This window comes from Falco punctatus (assembly GCF_963210335.1).
Source record: "Falco punctatus genome assembly, chromosome: 1".
NCBI classification, from domain to species: domain Eukaryota; kingdom Metazoa; phylum Chordata; class Aves; order Falconiformes; family Falconidae; genus Falco; species Falco punctatus.
This window is the reverse complement of record NC_137580.1, coordinates 105,113,470-105,135,200: the sequence shown is the minus strand read 5'-3', so window position 1 is coordinate 105,135,200 and position 21,731 is coordinate 105,113,470. Positions and strand designations below refer to the sequence as shown.

Sequence of the window (21,731 nt, the reverse complement as noted above, 5' to 3'; positions counted from 1 at the left end):
TTTTCACTCACCTGATACATCCCACGTTATTTTGCAGTAATTAAGACCATAGTGAGGAACAGTGAGTAGCTGAAAGGAGTGGAAACCAGTTCTCCAGTAGCTACAGAGCTGTAGCAAAGAGATCATCTGATTCTAGCTGTGCAAGGATCTTGCACAACTCCTGTCAGTTTCTCTCTGAGACCAGGAACAGAAAAATAAGATGTTAAGAAACAGTAATGTACGGAAGGCAAAACAGCAGACCACTGACCTTTCCTGTGCGGTCTCCTGCCGTGCTTCTCTAAATGATGTTTTATCCTAAAGAACATATCTTTTTATTTTCTCTTAAACAAACAAACAAACCCAACAGCACACTTTGGGGAACTGTCAAAGAATTTGGGGTCTGATTCACAGTCTATTGAGGTAATAGAAAATGCTTCTCATTATGTGTATATCGGTTGCTTTTTTAGAAATGGTTGCAATGGAAAACATTAAGTTGGGCAAATGTTAAATGTCTGGTATCAGACCAAGGGCTCCCTTCTACAAAATGCTGAGTAAAGCTGGCTACAAAGCAAAATATCTGTTTCAGAAAAAAAGTGGATATTTTAGAACCTTTATCTCATCAAAATAAAAATAAAAGCACTTGTTAAAGAGAGAGCAAGTGAACAGAATAGAGGTTTAGTTCAATATATGCCAAAGCCTGGTTTTGAGGGTATTCCTTTAAGATGTAGGAGACCGGGGTTCATGTTTATGGTCTACAATACCTTCTTAACTAAGATCATTGTGTTAAGCACAATTGCTTCTGTTGGATTGGTTCTGACCCATTCCCTTGGGCAGAGGAGAGACAATGACCCAGAGTTGGGGCATTTGCAATGACTGTAGGAATACTATGTCAAATCCTTCCTCTGCTTTATTTGGAGCCAATTCCATCTTTCCTTTATCACATGGTATAAATCCACTTCACCAGGGAGTGTGCTAACCACTGGACTGCTGGTTATGCTGGGATCCTTTCCCAGTCAGGTTTTGTTCATCAAGATGGGCTGGAAGATTCTTCCCAGCAAGTGTTTTGTTGAAACTGATGTGTTTCCCACAAAAAGTTTCAGTTCTGAGAGATCAGCATTTTCTGCACCCCCTTCAAAAGAACAAAACAAACCAGAACAAAATAAAAAAAGGTCTTGTTGGAAAATTCCTGACTAGCATGAGCACTGATGAGGTCAATTGACCGCTTGCATCCTCCCAACGTTTATGTCTTTTTATTTCAAAACAGATAGACAGCAGCTTTTCTGGGCAGGAAATTGCAAAAAGCTAAGACTGCATTTAAATAGTGCATTCAACTGCAGCTTGCACCAAGTGCAATTTTGAAATAATCTTTATATAGAAGATGTTGTCTCAACTACCTATTGAACACATTGAATCTCTCACGTGCCTAATCTTCCTGCTCTGCACAAAACATAAAATTTGTCTCTTAAATATCAGAGCCAATATCATAAGAAAGAAGCCTAGAAAAAGAAACTTCAGTAATATAACCCTTAAGTCCATCCCAAAAGAGACTTTCACTGTCGGATGAAAACTAGCTGGGAATGTGTATGTTGAGAAGGGAGAGAAAGAAGAGATAAGGGGGTCAGAGAGGTCTAAACAGGTCTTGCATGGGTTTATCCCTAGCAGGAAGACAAAGAATGCTAAACAAAGATTTTATTTGCATTAGAAATGTGACTACTATATGCAGCGGGTGTGGGGCAGCTTTCCTAGTTAGCAGATTACTGTTTGTATTCCTACCTCTGCTGTAGGTCTATCCAAGGGTTCTTAGACAAATAACTTTCCCTTTTGTGCTCCTGTTTCCCTAGCTGTAAAGTGGTGTCAATGACATTTGTTGCCTTTGTAAAAAAGCACTTTGAGATCTGTGGGCAAAAGGGTTGCAATTAGGGTTGTTACTAGTTCAGAAAGAGAAAAAGCTGTAAAACGGAAGTTTGAAGTCATCCTTATCTTTCTATGTCTCTTTCCCTTTAGGGCTTTTTTTTTTGCTTTTTTTTTTTTTCTGTTGGGAAGGAACTAGTGAACTTAGAAGTGGCCAACAGTCTTGACCTCTGAGCCAAGAATCAAACCTTCCTGTAGCTTAGTTGTAGGATGCAGATCATGTGCACCAAAGGCGTATGCAGGTATTTGGAAAGTAATATACAGGTGACAGGTGGGGACAATTCTCTGGGTGTCCCATTGCAAAATGCATTTTGCTAAATGGAAAGCTGGGTCAGAGGCAAGCCAGTCACGCTGACCTCAGAGTAAACATCTTTTCCCAGCTGGAATTCAGATGGGTCAGCAGCCCTGCACCAGAATTGTTCTATTGCTGGTCACACAATGTATCCTGGCTTGAGGGCTGTCCTGAGCTACATCTCAACTCCCTGTGCTTCAAAGCCCCAGGCAGGCACATACTCACACTACGCCCTCCTTCAGGTTATTATTGCTTGTGCTTGTTTACATGATCATAACACTTAACTATCCTAGTATGCAGTGACTGTCCCCAGAAGCTTCTAGTATGCATAGATGGGGCAGGCACAAACAACTCATGTGTTTTGCTCATGAGTAAAACAAGACTGAAGCAAAGATAATATGCATTAAATAGGAATCATATAATAGTTTTTAAAAAAACATTGCAATGTTGACATTTTCTATACATGAATTGTCTGCATTTAGGTCACAATAAAAAAAAAAAAAGTTTTAATGCCTTTGAGTCTGGATCACCTATTCCCAAGGGCCTCACAAGCAATCAATAATACAGCAAAGCAGCTGTATTTAGAGACTTTGTTCTGCCATTTGATTCCTGAACAGATTTTTCATGACCAAGACAGACAATGAAACAAATAACTATTCAAGAAAGCTCATTATAGACTGAGATCCCATACTCCAGTCCCACAGCTTATTGTCCACACGGAAACACAGCTGAGAAATCCAGCATTGCTTTATCAGCAAAGTTACAAATATTTACTAAGGAACAGAAGTCAAATAGGAAGGACTGTCTAATCCAAGCTATGCATGCTTAGAACTGCCCTAAGCATGAAAACAACTGTTTTTTCTCAAATTTTCTTGCTGTATGGGTGGTCTCTAGTATTATCCATAAATTTTTTTTTTTTTTACTTTGTGCAGGATAAAGAGGATAATAACCATACCAGCTTCACCAGCCCATGGAGAGAACAGCTGAAGAGAGCATGTGAAATTGCTATGATGAATAGCAGAAGAGGGGAAAGCTTCTTGCAGTGAGGGAGATCTAAGCTCTAAGCAGCACTTCAGGCCAGGAGGCAAACTGAGAAAAAAATATTTTGGATGTAACCAGGTAGGTTGCTAGTATTGTATTAAGAGTGGTGTATGGTATTATAGAACAGAAAGCCAACTGGTTCTCCATGCAAAAGAAAAACAAAAGAAAATGAATGCAATAAAAATATGCGGTTCAAACCTTATTTAAATAAAGGAGGGAAACAAGGGCTATTCCAAAGAAAGAGTTCAACTCAATCAAAGAAGAGATTCTAAAAAAAGTAATCTGTAGCTTAACATGGGCAATAAGAAGTTTACCTTGAAAAATCAATTGCAGTTGCTGGAATAGGTTCTCTCTTGGTATATCATAGTATCTAAGATTCCAACCAGTATTACAGTCTGGTATGCTAGGCACTGTCCAGTATGCCAGCACTGCTTGCTGTCACCATTTCCAGATTCAGTCTACTCAAAGACTAATGAAAAAAACAGCTCAAAAGAGGTCAGTCTTCTGACCGTCACACAGCAGAGATCTACGGTGCTGCAGATCTGATGCACGGCCGTCTGTGCTAAGTTCCTAGTGGCTCTGAATCACCTTTTCTTCTGGAGACAGTATGAGGATAGCTTCATTAAGGTCACAGGAGCTAGGCTGTTGTGAAACTGTCTGAAGAGAGAAGAAAGCCTTCTTCCTAATTAGAGACACTGAAAGAGAAAATGGTGTGTACTTTTCTCTTGAAAATGTGTCTTGCCAAGGAGGAGCGAGGCTTGAAACCAGTGTTTCAAAGGTACTAGCCCCACTGTGCTCATAGTTAACTGTTCCAACTTAGTGTGCAGTGATGGGCAGCGACGGTGGTGGCAGAGTACCTCTTGGGAGCTTGAAAAGCTGTGACCTAGAAGACTCTATGCCACAGGCAAGATCAAGCTGTTTTGTCGAAGACACTGACCAAATTCATAATGTATATGTATGCTGTATGGAAACCACATCTATAGCGTCCCAGCCTCCCCACTGCCTTCAGTAGCTGCTAAAGAATCCAGATAGCTCAAACCAAAGAGGTGTAAGTTGATTGACCCCTTTAGCTCCAGATGCCTTTGAACTATTGGTAGGAGGGCTTGCTAAGCTTTAATCTTACTCGAGCTAGTCAACACACTTACTTTGTAAAGGCCTCAGGCTGGTTTGACTATTTGCTACCAGCAGCAATCCAAATGTTAAAGATCAGCACATTTGATAAATATTAACAGAATTTCAGGCCAACAGTTCAGCAGTAAAATGCTGCCATGTGTTAGATTTTTTTTTCCTGATCTATAGCTGTTGCTGGTGCGAGTTGATGTTAGTGGCCCTCTTCTTCATTTCACTAATGACAGCTGTAAGCCTCCTATATCAACAAGCTGGCTTAAGCTATGACATGATTAGCTCTGCCTGTTTCTCTGTATACTTAGCAATCTCTTCCTTCTTCATAAAGTGTTCTAGAAGCTCATATACGTCATGGTGGGACACTGAATCTATTGTTGGCTTAGTGATGAACAGATGTCAGGAAAAAAACGGTAACAGGAGAAGGTCTGAAAAAAGTATTCTTCCACAAGGGCCTTCCACATAGCAGAGGCATTAGTAAAATGCAGGAGAGTCTTTCTTCAGGTTGTTCAGTGGCAATCAGTCTGATGGTTTTTAAGTCATTCTTGAACTGAGTTTTCCTCAGGCAATAAATGTGGGAAGTTAAGATTCCACTGGAGTGTTGGTGGACCAGTCTTGGGCTAGGATTTAGGTACATTGAAGGCACAATGTTGTAAACCTCTGGGTAAGTATATGTTACCAGAAGAGGTATGTGTATACCATTCACAAATACAATCATGCATTTCAGAAGACACTTGATTTTTTTTAAAAGTAGTTCTTGAATTCCCAAGTGCCTAAATCACTTCTGAAAGTAAAATACTCTTTAATCAAAACCTTTTGAAAGTATTATCCTCTCATTCCTCTTTAAGCGCTTCAGTGATTTTTAAAGGCACTGATCACCTATTGATTGCTTTGAAGTTACTGACAATTCTGATTAGTCAGTACCTCTGGAGAAGTTTGGTGTCTCAGTTCATTTGCCTGTATTTTAAAACTGTGGCCTCTGCTTTTAATTGACTTTTGAGACAGGTGAAGTTGATAAAGTGAACGAGTACAAAAAACTTAAGTGCAGCAGAGGATTACAAAGTGGGGAAGATGATGAGAAGAGAGATTGTGGCTGAGATTAAAAGGCAGGATTTCATTGGGATGTTTTTCTTATGTCAAGACCTCCTTTTTATTGCCTTTTTTTTTCTTTATATGGAGTTGCACTGGAAAAGCTGCATCCTGACTCTCCCACATCCCTGTATTTTATCATAGTCAATGATACACATCCTTGTAAAAGCAGGTTAAATATTTTTGTGGTTAAATGTCACCTGGCTTGGTGGAAGAAGCCTCACATACAGGGCTGGTAGGAATGAGTTATTTCATAAGTTACAGTCTCTGCTGCTCCCCCTCGTCTGGACCTGTTCTCATCCTACATCTAGCAAGGTCCTGCCACTGAAGTCACTTAAAACCTGGACTGGAGAATTCATGCTACAGCATACTGTACTTGTACCTTGCAAGCAGCAGTTCTGAGCTAGGACTGTGTTCCCTGGCTGCAGTTCCCTGTTCTTGGACTCCTCTGAGTCTTTGTGGTATGTTTCATATTTAATTTTGGAGGTCTGGGCAATTCTGCTGCTTGGATCTCCTAAGTTAAACAGGGTCAGACCTGGTTAGTTCTTGGATGGGGTAACCTCCAAGGAAAACACAGGTGTTAGCCTGTAGGAAGTGTGATGGAGATTCAGTAGGTGGCTCAGTTCCCTTAGAGTCAGGATTGAATTGGTAAGTCTCTCCAGGGCCAGAAAGTGCAGTACTGGCAGAGATGACATCTTCCAAAGGTCAGGGCAGGATGGAAAACTGATATCTGTTTGTTTTGTTTGCAAGGGCATGAGGAAAAGTTCCTGCCCTAGTAATGAGACACCTCTGATGTGATTGAAGAAGTCAACAAAGCTCTGCTTCTTTAAAATTGGGAAATGACCCTCTGAAAAGATCACACCTGTGGTATTCTAGGAGGCCACAAAACACCATTCCCTAGTCTAAAAAAGCCCAATTAATTCTTTTCTAGACTTGCTGCTAGTGGAGAGCCAGCTCTGCTGTCTATGTGAAGAATGTCCTCCTTTGCAGGCCAAAGACACCAGCCTGATTACCATGATGGGTCAGTATAGGTTATGCACAGGGTAGGTTCAGGTGAAATACATCCAGTTAAAGTGTGCTAGCTGTTAACAGCACCTCCAGTTGTGCTCCCTTCTCCTTCAATAGCAGCATGAGCTAAACCAGTCTTCATAATATTATGGCTCATAGTTAGCCCAAGACTTCCATGAATGGGCCTGTGGTTTCTGTTGGCACCTCAGGTGAAAGCCTCTTCAGGGCAGAGCAAAGAAACGCCGTTTCTCTGGAGAAAACTTGCATCAGGTCTCCTAATTTCTCTCCTTCACTATGACCATGTTGTTGTATCCCCTGCCCACAGGATCAGGCTGTACAGTGCTAAAACAGAAAATAGGAGATGCTTCAAAATGGGTGGGACAGCTGCTGCCTACTTTCCTCACTCTCCTTATCTAGATACTGTTCTCTGCAAGGACAACAACTACTGAAAGGTTTTTCATCCCAACCAGGGTTAAAGCAATTACTACATGTGTGTGGACAATTGTGTCCAATTGACTCTTAAAGATGTCAATTAAATAGGAAAGTCCTTTGTAGACCTGATACAGTCTGTGGCTTGTCTCAGAAGTTCACATAGGACGTTAGTTTAGAATGAAGTTCTCATTCATGCTTTATTAAGATCAGTTTGTACTTTAATAATTTTGCATCAAACTTCCTTTTTGCTTAGCACTTTTCCTGAGTTCCTGGGTAGTAGTGAATGAGAATTCTTCCTGTAACACAAATCATTCTACCACTTTGGACACAGTCATGTGTATTACACCTGGCTCAAAACTTCAACTCTCTATAATGAGAAATGATGCTATGGTTCGTCCCACCAAAACTGGACAATGATCTTACCAACATCAAATTCACTCATGTGAAATACCTTTCTCAAATTACTGTGAATGAACTTGTTGCAGTACAGTGCCTTGAGACGAAATCTTAGATTTTTGCCTCATGAAGAGAGAACTTTTTCAGACAATTATTGTTATTCCTTGCTTGTATTGTTAGTCTACTGAATTTATTGCGTCTTTATTTGGGACAGTGCTGAATGCATTCTTAGTTATCAAGTATTGACTCACTATTCATTCCTGATTTATTGAAGCCTGTAGTGGGAAAAGAAGGAACACTGCTAAGCATTTTTGAAAGTAAAGTCAAGTGAATATAAAGCATATGCTTAATGTTAAATGTCTGCTTAAATGCTGTCCCAAAAGAAAGATGGATTTCTGATCCTTAAGCATTTTGCATTAAATCACAGGGGTCAAAATTCAGGATTTGTTTCACTGAATCAGTCAACTCAGTATAAATGAGCTATTTTCTGAGTAACAACTGATGGTGCTTTCTGTGCAGACCATGCTTTTGGATGCTCTGCCTCATCTGCTGCTTGTTTTGGTTAGTCCTGGAGTCCTTTACATACAATTTTGCTAATTGCAGCTGGACCTGCCACTTACTATTTGAGAGAAAAAGGCAGAGAAAGTACAATTTCTAGATTTTTGTGGGTTTAGGCATCTTCATGACAGGTTTACTGAGCTTGCTCATATTATGCTCTTCTTGGCATTTCCTCCTTTTGAAGTCATTAGAAGCAATTTCATATTTATAAATAAAATGTCCTAATGCATCTAATATTTGATGAGGTCTGGCTGCTGCCTGCTTTTCTTTTTAATGTTTACACCAGGTGCCTCTTGCTATCAAGGAACCAAGCAATGAATAAATTTAACAGATATTTCTCTTAATTAGTCCCTGAAGAGCTGGCAATGAAAAACACTATCAGAAACATTTTACTGCTTTAGAAAATATAAGACTTCTTCACAAAGCCACTACACAGAATTACAGAACAGCAATAAAATCATCACTTGCATGCAGAAATAGGTTGTTTACACAGGGATCTTGTATGAGCTGTGCATTTATTAGTATTAACTTCTAATCATGCAAACACTTCCACACATGCATCTGAGTAGAGCCATTGAAGGCAGTGGGACAACCATACTGCCTAACATTAGGTAAAGGCATTAGAGTTTGTAGGATTAGATCTCCATTTGTGTATATCCCTAAGAGCTTTACCTTCTCTCAGAAGGGGCAAGGAAAATTTATATTCCAGATTGGTGTGATTACTGTAGCACATACAATATTGGCAAACTAGATTCTCTGAATGTCTGCAATGTTTCAAAGCAGTTTAAGATACAGGCTAAAGGCTGACAGTTTCTTATTCTGACTTATATTCTGCCCCCTCTGCTTTTGATTCTGCATTCAGAGCTGCCACGAGGATGTCAGTACTGCAATAAATATGCATTTATGTAGCACCTTTTTTTGAAGTTTTCTAAACATTTTACAGACAGTCCTTTATATTCACAGAACTCAAAGTATTTTAGAAATCTCTGTTAGTATTGTTATCCCCCTTTTATTGAGGGAGAAATGGGTATGTTTCATTGGAAGTGACTGATCCGGGAACCATTGCTTTCAAATCAGATAAATCAAAATTCTCCTATGAAAATTTTCTCCGAAAGATCTCAAGTGGCTCTGGGGGAAAACATAAAGTTTTTATTTCTGTGTTGCAGTTAGCTGATATAGGCAGGATTACACAAGGCTAATAAAACTCATGTGTGATGATAGTCAGCCTAGAAAACTCCTATCAACCAAGACACACAGTAATTATCTCTACTCCATGGCTGGCATATTGTAAAGAAAATCCAAGAATCCTGACTCCAGAGTTGTTTGTTGTAGGTAGATCGTGGGGGTGTGGTAATTCTGCACTGAGTCTGTCCGAAATGTCAGTTTTACATGGGGCTTCAAGGGAGACTGAAATTACATCCTGGAGTCTGTTTTTCGTGTATGGTTTATCTGGCTTGCATTTGAATTGTCCCCTAGATGTACAGATAATATAGCTGTGTCCATGCAGCCCTGCACTTGAAATATACCCAAAACCTGGAGCAATGGGCAGTGGAGAGCAAACACATCCGCACAGATCTGCAGAAACCAGCCTGACCTGATGCAGCCAGAGTTAGCATATCCTTTTGGTAGCTGATGCATGGCTATCGGGTGTGTCTGTGCCACTGTCTCTGGCACATCCCATAGGATCCATAATGTTTCATTGAGGAGTCACAATCCCTGGGTAATGGAGTGTACAGGGTCATTCCATTGTATTGATCCAATCCCTGAAATAGCTAGTTGACGGGAAAAAAAATACACTCTTCTCACCCCCAGCTATATAGAAGTTTCTTAATTAGAGAGCACTATAGAGCTACAGGAACATTCTCTGCCAGCAAAATATTTCCCATAATGTTGTTATGGGAAATGTCTTAAAAGTGGCAATCAATTCTTCTTTGAAGTCATTAACAACCAAAATTAATGCAGGAATTGGTGTGAGAGGGCTGGAAATGTAAGATTTAAAGTGTATCTGTTACATGTGCTCCAGCAGAGAAAAGCTCCTACTTTTTTACCCTTGGAATTTCTCTGTTGGTTTTAATAGCGTGATGCCCTAATGACAAACACCACACAGACTCTGGGGTATGTTCTCAACTTAATCCATGGGGATACAAATCTGTAATACTCATTAATGTCAAGGAGCATTAGGACAAACATAAATCTTTGCTCACTAAGATGTGAATCTAGACTGATGTACACCATGCAACATCAGCTGCTGACTGAAGAAAAAGAGCAATTCCAGCACCTAGAAAGTCTACTTGAGTGCTCCTAGACTAAACAATCAATCCAGCCAAAAAAATCAGGGATGAAATTTCTACTCCACACTTTGGTTCAAAAACACCAGCTGTGATAGAGAAAGATGCATACCCAATGGGCAGTCTCTGTATCTCACAGGAAGTCCATAAAATCCCTGTGAATCCCCAGTCGGCTAGACAAACTCTAGTTCCACCAGAAACCTTGAAAAATAGATAAGCAATGCATTTCTTGAGTAAATCTTCAGTGCCATACAGCTAGGGAAAACATCACACTATGCATATACATAAAGAGAAATTTTGATGCCAAGAAATTGGAACTACTTTATAACAGACTTCTGATTTGTGATTTCTTTGGCACTGAGCCTAACAAAAAATCACTGTGATTTCCAACTACAAATATTTTTGGAACCACCAGACTTGCTCCCATGTGTATGTTAAATGAAATGAATGTTCAAAACCCATAATAAAACTCCAGAGGGAAGACTATTAGTCAGAATATTAACATTAATCTTAGGAAGTCACTAGGAACCATTCAAGCTATAATAATAAATTGCAATAAAGAAGGAATATAAGGGCTTTTTTTCTGTCTGTCCAGTAAGCAGGTGTTACTGTGAACACTGTAATCTGCACAGCACAGAAGTGAAGCGGTTGCCCTTAAATTTTCCAGTTGCGTAAAATAAATAAATGACACTACCATAATATGTATAACAATCCCTCTTACACAGGCTTAAGTGTAGTTTAGGGAATAGTGCAGATACTGAGATAACGTAATGCAGCTATCCAAGACAAGGCTGGAAAGTTTTCAAAAGCAATCCTTCTATCAACAGCTTCAGAGTCAAAAGCAGGAGTCTGAGTTCACTCCAGACTCATGGTAAGAGCTGTTGCCAGGCCACTTGCTTGTGAACTGGGTCCCTGGTCATTCAGCCTGGGAAGCCAAAGATGTCAGGACACGATGCTCTTGTGTCATTCCTGTACTAGAGCAAGTGGCTGAGCTGCACTGTTCTGACCTCCACCTCCACTGAACTTTTTTTATTTGATTTGGATGCAGACTTAGGTATCTAAAATGGTAGCAATCAACACCATCAACAGTGGCTTCATTTTCAAAACTAATGATCATTTCCAAAAGCAACTTCCTTTGACTAGCAGCAGTGACTCAGGACTGCTCAGCACCGTCATCTAGACAATGTGGGTATATTCAGTCTTAAATTAATGAGTTAAATGTCTTGACCACAGTCTCTAACACTGAAATAAAACTGCATACAATATTTGCTTGTAAATTTTACTAAGAGGCATGATCAGGAGGTGAATCAAATCAAACCAGACTTGCCCTTTTATCTTGATTGGATTTTTTGGAAATCTGGTGTTCTGAAGTTTAAGTGGTACAGAAAAAGTTTCTCATCATTAGAAAGATAGGCTGGACCACAACTATCACACAATTCTGCTGGCGATGTCATAGTGTTTTCACAAATAGGTGGGAAATAAGGTGTACAGGAATTTCTTAATTGAGTAAAAGGTCACTTTCCAGTTCAAGCACTGACTCCCAATGGTGAATATATTTCTGTTGACATGGAGAAGTAATTTTTCACACCTGGCTGTTTTGTGATGTTCACTGTATTTTTGATACAACTCAGATTCCAGGAAGTCTGGGAACTCACACAGCAAAGCCTGTTCTGCAGAGATCTGTAGCTCAGTGGCAACAATAAGGAGTTGGAAGCTAATCCGTGTTGAACAGCATCATTGAATCTTTTGGGATTCACTCAGAGCTTGTTAGGAAACAGAGAGGTTATAGCTCAGATCCTGAAATGCAAAGCATCAAGACACCTCAAGGAAATTTTTTGATCACATGTACAACGCAATTCACAAAGAACTTCCTAAATATGGAGTGGCTTTAGTGTGTTTAGTGCGTCCCTATGATGAATTTTCTGTGCGCAGCCTCACAGAATAGCAGAACTGTCCTTCCAGGTATGAAGAGTGTTCTATTAATAGTCTATTAAGTACTAGGAGCAAATGAAAAACACTTCAGATGACTCTTGAAAAATGAATCAGTATCTGCTCTGAAATTGGACCCCAAGTATGGAAACATAAAATGAGATGTGTCTGTGAGAGATTATTTTGGGGCCATATGGTTTCTTACTCTGCTCCACCCTCCTTTTCAGGAAACTAACATGTCCCAGCACCCTCCATTCATTATTCATTTGAGATTAATATGGACATGTTTTGTAAGAACACTTTGTTGGGCTACTAGGAATTTTGTTCTCACATAACAGACCACTGCTCCGGTCATGTCTCCGGACCTATCTTTGTGGAAAACACTTATGCAGGGAGAAGCTCTTATGCACCAGTTCTTGTCTTCATCCTGCAAATAAGTTGCTGGTTTTTCTCTTCACCACTCTGCTGTTATCTCTCATCTATCCCAGTTGACACATCTCTCCTGCTGACTTCTGGTGGGGCGAGCCTGTGATTTGTTCCCAGCAAACACATGTGCACAGTTTCCACCACTGTGTGGTCTCACGTTATGAACTTACCTGTGGGTGTTTACTTTGGTGGCATGACTTGGTATTTTCTAGCACTGTATCTTTTTTCTCCTTCCTTGATATTTTTTTTCCCCTCAGCCACGATAACTCTTCATCAGAAACTGCTGCATTTGTGCTTTGATCATATAGAACGTACCGTATAGCCTCGGGTAACACAGTGCTGCTTAATACAGATGAAATAGCTACAAACCCTCTTAGAAGTAGGGTTTAAAAAGGGATACCAGTGAAATCAGATCCCTCTAGCTGGACAGCAGTCTGATAGGAGAACCGGGGCTGTTGTGGTATTTGGCAGCCAGACAGTCTTTATTGTTATTAGATGAAACAAAGCCTGTGATCTTTAGTCCTTGACCTTAACTGCAGCAGCACACTTTTAATCAGACCTTAATTTAACACCTAACATGGTCACAGAAAGGATCAGACATGGGCTGCTGATTTAATTACATATAGCTGATATCATCCAAACCAATTTAACCTCATTGCTGTGTGTTGGGCACTGGATGGGAATCGCCCTTTAGACACAGAACAAAACAACTTCCAACAGAAAAAACAGCAACATACCAGGCAAAGTTTTGTGCATTCATTTTTAAAAAAGAAGTAACTACTCTTTTGGATACTTTGCAGATGATGTTACAACATTTTCAGGAAGTACTGGAATCAGCATGGTTTCTCAGTCTGTTTGCCCTTTATGCTTTCATTCTGACATTTTGAAGTATTTCTAATTTTTAGAGATTAAGCATCTTGCTGGTGGGATTCTCCCATCCACATTCATTGAATTTGTTGCTGTGTTGTGGCATCTGATGACTGAACTGTGTAACTGGGTAAAAAGTAATATTTATGTGCTTCATGATAAGATTTTCACATTTTGCTGCTGTTTACTTTGTGCGCAGTTCCTCACAAACTGACACAATATTTATTTTTGACATTTAAATATGAACAGTCATATTTTTACATGTTTTGACACAAAATTTGCTCTCTTTCTGAATTAGTCTGGAAATCTGAAAATATTCAAAGTCTTCCTTGAGAAACAGGATTGTTTTGATTAATCACATTTCACTCTTTTTTTTTTCACCAAAACCACCATCCGCAACCCAAATCCCCAACAAGCATTGTAAATATTCTGCATTTTTTTAGTGAAATCACAACTTTTCCATGAAATCCCAGTTAAATACAAAGGGATTGTTGTGAACATCATAGGTTTACTTGAAAGAGATTGCCTCGAGTTTGCTAGAGGTAGATGTCTCTAGCAGAGCACTTAAGCAAAAATACTAATGAATAAAAGTAATATAAAATATTAACAAGCAGCAAGAGCTTGGTCTCTGGGACTTAGAAGACAGATTCTACTGTCAGTGTTTGTCACCGGCTCGCTGAGAACTTGGGCAAGTCACATTGCCTCTACAGATGAACTCTGATTGCTCTAACTAAAGTGGTTTGAGACATTAATATTCTGCATTGTCTGCCCTACCTGTCTGCAGGAGGTTATGTGCCTCGCGGCAGGGATGGCAGAACAGGACACGTGCCAGCACATTAGCCAGTCATGTTCACAGTACGGCATGCTAGCCCGCATTACCGATCAAGGTGGATTTGCACAGAGACACAGGGCAGTAACATGCAGGCACTGGGATATAAGCTTTGTATAACCATTGTGCACCTGTAAAGGTGAATACGGATTACCTACCACTCTCAGTAGGAAGCTTCTTCCACTCTGCACAGACGTAAATGACTTTACAAGCTGTAAGAATCAAGCCTGAAGGTTTTAGGTTGAAACAAATTTTAAAGCAAAATGAATCCAAAACCTCCGTGTGAAGTTCTGAATAAAATCTGTATTTTCTTCTGTTGCAGACAAAAGACAGACCTTGCCCATGTAAATGCTTTTGCAGTTTAAAGGCCAGATGACTGAAAATCTCTGTTGCTTTCAGTGCAGAGGCTGTTCAATGTGAATTGAAACCGGACTGGCTAGTATGCATGGTTTCCCAAAGTGCAAACTTTGGAAGTGGAGTAGGCTGTTGTATGTTTAGTTCTCATTTTGAGTTTCTACATGATGACTGCTGTGTATTTACGTTCTGGCTTACTTTGCACAGACTTTCTGTTGTAGACTTCTTACACTGACTGAGATTTGACTGAGACAAAAGAAAGGCTTGCAGTGTTACAACTATGGTGGTACAAGGTTTAATCTCTAGCTGACACTGTATTTATACAATATCAATACAAACAGCAGGTTGCCACTGGAACTGGAAAGAGAATTTCCATGATGGGCTCATGTTTTTTTTTAGTATTTCAGTTTATCTTGTGCCATTCTATTGTATAGGTAATTCTTTCTGTTAGAGGGTCTGCTGAAATTTTCCCAGGCCTGGCTAGAGGATTGGTATTGCTTTAAAACCTGAATAAACAGTTACACGCCTTGGTAGCTTCAGACCCAGTAGCCAGAACAAATGACATTTTGCATTAATGTTTCCAAATGAATGGCTCTGTAACCACTGTAGAATCACGATAGTAGAATACTGTTAAGGCTTTTCTTGAAGAACTCTGAAATGCCCTTCTTTCACTACCCCTGATTGTTTTCTAAGTTAATGCAGTTAGCTCAAAGCCCAGTATGATTTCACATACCCCTGTGAGTTATGTTTTGACTTGGGGTTTGGACTTTTTTGTGATTGAATGTTTTTACACAGCTCTTTCTGACCTCATGCTAGGGCAATCACTCTGTTGATTTGAAGGAATGTAGATGGGTCTGCAAAAATGTCAGGGTCTCCCATTAAGATGTTTCTTTCACCTCAGCAGGAGTACTCAGCATTACTGTGATGTTGTTACTGAGATGCCCTGTAGTAAGTAATACAGCACTAGAGCACAATTGCTCTGATGTATTCCAGCAACATGGTGTTAATGTGCCATTGCTTCTCTGTATTTCAGCACCAAGGCATCACTTCTTTGGATTACAATAACACAGGCAAGTGGACTTCTGTTTTAAGAAAACAGAGTAAATCAGTCTATGCTGTGGTGTTCTGCACTAGGACAGTGGGATACAGTCAGCACTTTTCACATTGTGCCTGAATGCAAGACATGCTCTCAAAAGGCTTCCGAGTCCTGCAAAGCCTTCTTCATATGCTTACCTTCACTCAGTCCAAGGTTCAGTGGAAGTCAGTAGCACACTGTTTTGTTGCTTCTGGGTAGATTTGGATCAAGCTGGGTTGGTACTCTGTTTGAAAGGGGCCCCTCTTTCACCATGTCTAAATGTGTTTACAGTACCAGAGTACAGTGTACATGGTAACTCATATAATATGTTTTGACTAAAATTTTCTCTTTGTTATGCTGGTATTTGTCTGTACCATCTAATGAGTATTTGCTCTACAAAGGCATTCAGCACCTGAAAGCACAATTATAGTTTTCAGAAAGCTCTTGTCTTAAGAGATTCTCTTTATGAGTAGGTATTTGTTATGCTGAGGATTGAACTCTTGCAAAGAAAGCAGAGTTTGAGCTTTCTTGATAAAGGAAGACAACACACCTTATTCATAGTTCTCCTGATTCTTTTGTGATTCTTATCATGCTTGGTGTTCTTCCTAAGCCTAGAGTCCCTGAAGCTAGATGATTAGAGAATCTTAGTTTGTGTGAAAATCAAAATAGGAATTTTTGAGCTTTCATTATTGTAGAGAAAAGCTTGGAAATAAATTCATATGGAAAGCAAATACCAGAATACTAAAAACAGAAACACAAAGTCATAAGCTAAATTGATGCAATATTGTGGCATAGGGAATAATTTAGTCCCATGTTCTCATTGGGAATTGCTGATTATTAAGCAAAATAAAAATAGTTTTCATTTTATTGCCTTAAAGATACTTAATTGAAGATCAAAAGTTTTTGTTTATAAGATTCATTTCGATGTCACAAATATCACATTCTATATGAAAACAGAGTAAGTTTACCTCAGGAGTGAATTTGATACAAAATTAAACATTAGCCTTATTCAGAGGTACCTGTATATCCATGTGGGTGTATGAGTGTGAGTTTGTGTCTGTGTCTTCTTATTTTAGGTCAATATTGGTATTTTCACGCCTGATTCATGATTTTTGAATGCCTGAGCTTGGCAGCACTGAACATCTGCCCTGGTTGTGGGTACTAATGTTCTTTGAAATTCTAACTTAAATTTAAAATTTCTGCCATTAAAACAAGAATAATCCTAGACCAGACAAGCCACTTGCCAAATGCTGGGCTATAAATTACAGCCATTTCTTTTTATTACACTGTTATACACTAAAAAAATAAACCCCAAACACTTAAACCCACAAATCTAATTACACCAAATGTGCTCTTCATCCAAAGCCGAGCTTCTGAGCTTAGCCTCAGCTCCAAGTAGACTGCATGGTTTAGCTGCAAACTAAACTTCTGGAAAAACAGAAGCTGAAATAGTAACACAACAGTAACTCTATATTAGCCCTTTAGGGAAACATCTAAATAAGCAATAAAATTAATGAAATACTATTTATAGACACTGTGTCATAAATGTATTATGTATAAATAAAAGCAAAGCAGGTTAGCCATGGTAAACTGACACAGCTCTACTCAAAGCTCTGCAAGGTCCTGCACCTGGCTTGGGACAACCCCCGGTATCAATGCGGGGTGGGTATGAAGGGATTGAGAGCAGCCCCGTGGAGAAGAACCTGTGGGTACCAGTGGATGAAAAGCTGGCCGTGAGCTGGCAATGTGCGCTCACAGCCCAGCAAGCCAGCCGTGCCCTGGGCTGCATCACCAGCAGCGTGGCCAGCAGGGCAAGGGAGGGGACTGTGCCCCTCTGCTCCGCTCCGGTGAGAACCCACCTGTAGAACTGTGTCCAGCTCTGGGGTCCTCAGCACAGGAGGGACATGGACCTGTCGGAGTGGCTCCAGAGGAGGCCACAAAAATGATCAGAGGCTGGAACACCTCTCCTGTGAGGAATGGCTGAGAGTTGGGGTTGTTCTGCCTGGAGAAGAGAAGGCTCCGGGGAGACCTTACGGTGGCCTGTCAGTACTGAAAGGGGGCTTATGAGAAAGATGGGGACAATTTTTTAGCAGGGTCTGTTGTGATAGTGCAAGGGGTAATGGTTTTAAACTAAAAGAGGGTAGATTTAGACTAGATATAAGGAAGACATTTTTTACAATGAGGGTGCTGTAACACTGGCACAGGTTGCCCAGAGAGGTGGGAGATGCCCCATCCCTGGAAACATTCAAGGTTAGGTTGGACAGGGCTCTGAGCAGCCTGACCTGCTGGAGATGTCCCTGCTCATTGCAGGCGGGTTGGACTGGATGGCCTGTAAAGATCTCTTCCAACCCCAACCATTCTTTGATTCTATGATTCTACTAATTGTAAAGGTGATTTTCACTAACAATGGATCTGGCCCAGCCTTTTCCAGTATTGCTGTCACTGCTGTGTTGGAAGGAACATGAGGAAAAGACATGCCTGCGAAGTATTGCAGGGGTTCTCTCACCTTCAGACATCTGGAACATCCTGTCACCTCTGAGGCCTCAGGTTTTGTGTTGTGGTTTAACCCTGGCCAGCGCTTGCTCACACCCCCCACAGTGGGATGGGGGAGAAGATCAGAAGAGTAGAAGTGAGAAAACTCATGGATTGATTTAAATACAGTTTAATGGGTAAAGCAAAAGCATGCACGCAAACAAAACAAACCAAGGAATTCATTCACCACCTCCCATCATCAGGCAGGGGTTCAGCCATCCCCAGGAAAGCCAGGCTCCATCACATGTAACAGTGACTTGGGAAGACAAATGCCATAATGCCAAAAGTCCCCCACCTCATTTTTCTTCCCCCAGCTTATATATACACATCATGACGTCATATGGTATGGAATATCCCCCTTGACTAGTTTGGGTCGGCTGTCCTGGCTGTGTCCCTGCCCTATCTCTTGTGCCCCTCCAGCCTTCTCACTGGCAGGGCCTGAGAAGCTGAGAAGTCCTTGGCTTAGTATAAACATTACCTAGCAACAACTGAAAACATCAGTGTGTTATCAACATTGTTCTCACACCAAATCTAAAACACAGCACTGCACCAGCTACTATGAACAAAACTAACTCTGTCCCAGGTGAAACCAGGACACTTGGTCAGCAATACCTGGATGTGAGCATCATTACACCAAAGCAGAATCAGACTAGCTAATGTTTAGCAAACCCCTTCAAATTCCATATCTTCTCTGGACAACCTTCTGCTTGTTTATCTTTCCAGACAGAAATTCTTCCTAGTCCATAACTTACAATCTCCCATGTTGCAATTTGAGCCTATTACTTCTTATCTGTCATCAATAATCCCTATGGAATGAGAGATAACCATCTGTTCTGTACGTCAGAGCATTGTTGCAGAGTTTTCTCCCAATTTCTTTTGATTTTTTCTTGCTAGTTATGTTTCTAGAGTAGCTCCCTTCAGGGACCTCACCCATTCCCAGTAGAACTGCAGACTGACTTCATAGCTAATAAAGACACTCTTCCCATTTATACCTTCTGAAATAGTCTTACACTGCTTGGGTATCATTGGTGCAAATAAGTGACACTGGCCAGGACCAGTGACTTGGATGTACATTTATGAACACAGAAAGGAAACGTCCCTATTCACATCAAGAGCTCCCACAAACCTCAGAGTAGGGTTGTTCTATCAGATCCGTGTCAGATTTTGAATAAAGCTGAACAGGGTTGTTTCTACAGAACATTTCCTGATATCAAAACACCTTTTGACATTGTTGCTAATAGAGGCTTCTGAGAAGGCAGCTCATGATGTCAGCTGGTAGGTGGTCTCAGGGATCTTTACAGGTGATCTCCTATATATGCTTAGCCTGGTTAAAGAGAAAAAACGTTGTCAGAGCAGTGATCTGGAGCAGGTTTTCTAAAATGTTGAGTAGTTAGTCTGTGTAAATATTTGATGCCTTCTAAGCAATGTTGACCATTTCTGTTCAGAACTGCACCTGAAAACATGCTTTCACCAGAACACACACATGGGCCCTGCAAAAGCCACGGATCAGCCACAAGATTTATACCTCATGTAAGACAATGAGTTCTTTGCCTTTATCACTGCTTGAAGACAGAGAGAAAAGAATTTCACTTTTGTAGCACAGGAGGGTGAAGCTGTGCATATTCGCATGCATTTTTGCATTTTCCTGTTGTGTCCCTACATTTTGAAAAGCTTAGCCCAGGACGTTACCTAAGAAAATCAATTGCTATTGAATTTGTACTTAACGTGTGCATCCTATTACAGGAGGCTTTTTAGAGATGGTCATTTCAATGTATTTCCTTGTTTTGGTTCATAGCATTAGGCAGGAGTTGTGCCTTGTCTACTGACTATTGACCTGGTGTAGCCACAGGGTTAGTTTGCAAGACAAAAAAAAAGGTGGAGGCATTAATTGTTCATTACAAAGGGCGAAAAATTGTAACTAATTACAGCACAGTGCTGCTGCTAATGCATTTGAAACCTCCCTCTACCTCACCAAACCATATGGGGGTTTAAAATGTAAATACAATTTGTAATTGAGAGCAGCATTTTATTACTTGCTTTTAAGAGGCACAGGACGCCTGTAACCCTCAATATGAAATTTCCGTTGGCTAGAAATAAATTCAGCTCCATGTTTTGTTTTTATTCCCGCTGCGACACCCGCACAAGAAAGGTAATGGCTAGTCTGCAAGCTTTCACTCTCTCACTCAACACTGAGGGGAGAAGTGGCTGGGAGCTGTGGTTTTCAGTCACACTACTGGCTTCCTCACATTGCACACTGGAGGCAAAAGCAAACATGCTGTAGAATAAATCCTCAGAGATGCTGCGAGCTGCTGAGCTACCACAGCCTGGGCAGGAGTCAATGAGAACTGCAGGCTCTCAGCCCTTTCCTGAATTTTGCTCTCATTTTCAGTAGTATGCTGCCTAAAAGCAGCTTTTACTGTTGATTGTAGTTATTTATTTATCAGCCTTGCAATAGCACCTGGAAGGTGTGGTTGTGGGCTCAGATTCTGTTCTATTAGGTCCTGTACAACTACAGAAAAAGTAGCAGTTGCTGCCACAGCAAGCTGCAAATGTATGTGTAGGACAAGTGACAAGAAAAATATCCAGAAAAAGGAGTGTGGGACATTTTTGCTGCTTCTGTGATAAGGGAGATGTAACACGGATATATGATTTATAGTTTGATCCTTTAGGGAACCAAATACTCGGGCTGTATTTGACTTAAAGAGTAACTCCTGAATGTAACCGTAACAGGGTTCCACTTAAAACTTTCAAGATTCTAGCTGGTATGGGAATGCAAAGTTCCTATATGGAGATGGAGGCCTTAAGAGTGCCACCACCAAAGAATTGACTCATGGGTACAGTACCTCTGTCAGTATGAAAATAATAACCCCACCCTTCCTGTCTTCTTTCTCTTCCTTTTCTGTCAGCTCTTGACATGGGAAGCAGTGTTAGAAGAGATCCTCATAAACAGTACAATAATCCTGCCTTGCAGTCCTTGCAGGACATCAGTAGGGAAAGAAGGAAGTAACTCACATTTTGGCTGGAAGGACTAGTGATCTCCACCTGTGCAGAATAGAAAATGACAGAGAAAGACCTCCAGATTTTAAGGTAAACCACTACACCAACTCACTTGCTGGTCACTCACCAGCAAAACAGGACAGTTCAGGTCAAAGTGGACAGCTCCAGGAGAACTGTAGGGGAAGGGTTACTAAACTATCCAACCATGGGTGTTCCTGGGCTGAACCTCTGCTAGAATTATTAGAGCTTATTTTTCAAGAAGATAAATCCTTTCCCACAATTCTATTAAAAATAGAGAAATAATAAAAATAAAACTGAAAGTGAAATAAGTACTCCTTTGAATGGACTAGACTGGGATATTTGCCTTCAGTGCAAGTTTGGAGACATTGTTAGGTGCCCAGCGCCTCACAGGTTTTAGCTTATCGTATACTTCTTCACTGAGGAATCAATAAAGTATTAACTGAAGACTTGAAATAAAGGCAACCATGCCAGTGCCTGCCACTTTAGTGAACAGAAACTCATTCTGCTACTTCAAGACTTCTCGGCTGAATTAACGTGTAGGACATAATAATAGCCATGCTGAGAAGTGAAATATTCCCTCTCTCA

The 21,731-nt window shown here is 40.5% G+C and overlaps 1 protein-coding gene across 2 annotated transcripts in view; it reads left to right on the top strand.

Annotated features, from left to right (window-relative positions):
* Positions 1-697: 697 nt before the first annotated feature.
* MYL10 (myosin light chain 10) overlaps positions 698-21,731 on the top strand; it is a 53,395-nt gene continuing 32,361 nt past the window's right edge. The window contains exons 1-2 of one of the 2 annotated variants that reach the window (XM_080365515.1): positions 698-3,301; positions 21,035-21,215. The gene's annotated coding sequence lies outside the window, so the exon portion shown is untranslated. Of the gene's footprint in view, positions 3,302-4,963; positions 21,216-21,731 lie in introns of those variants that run through there. The other variant, XM_080365516.1, reaches the window with a different exon arrangement.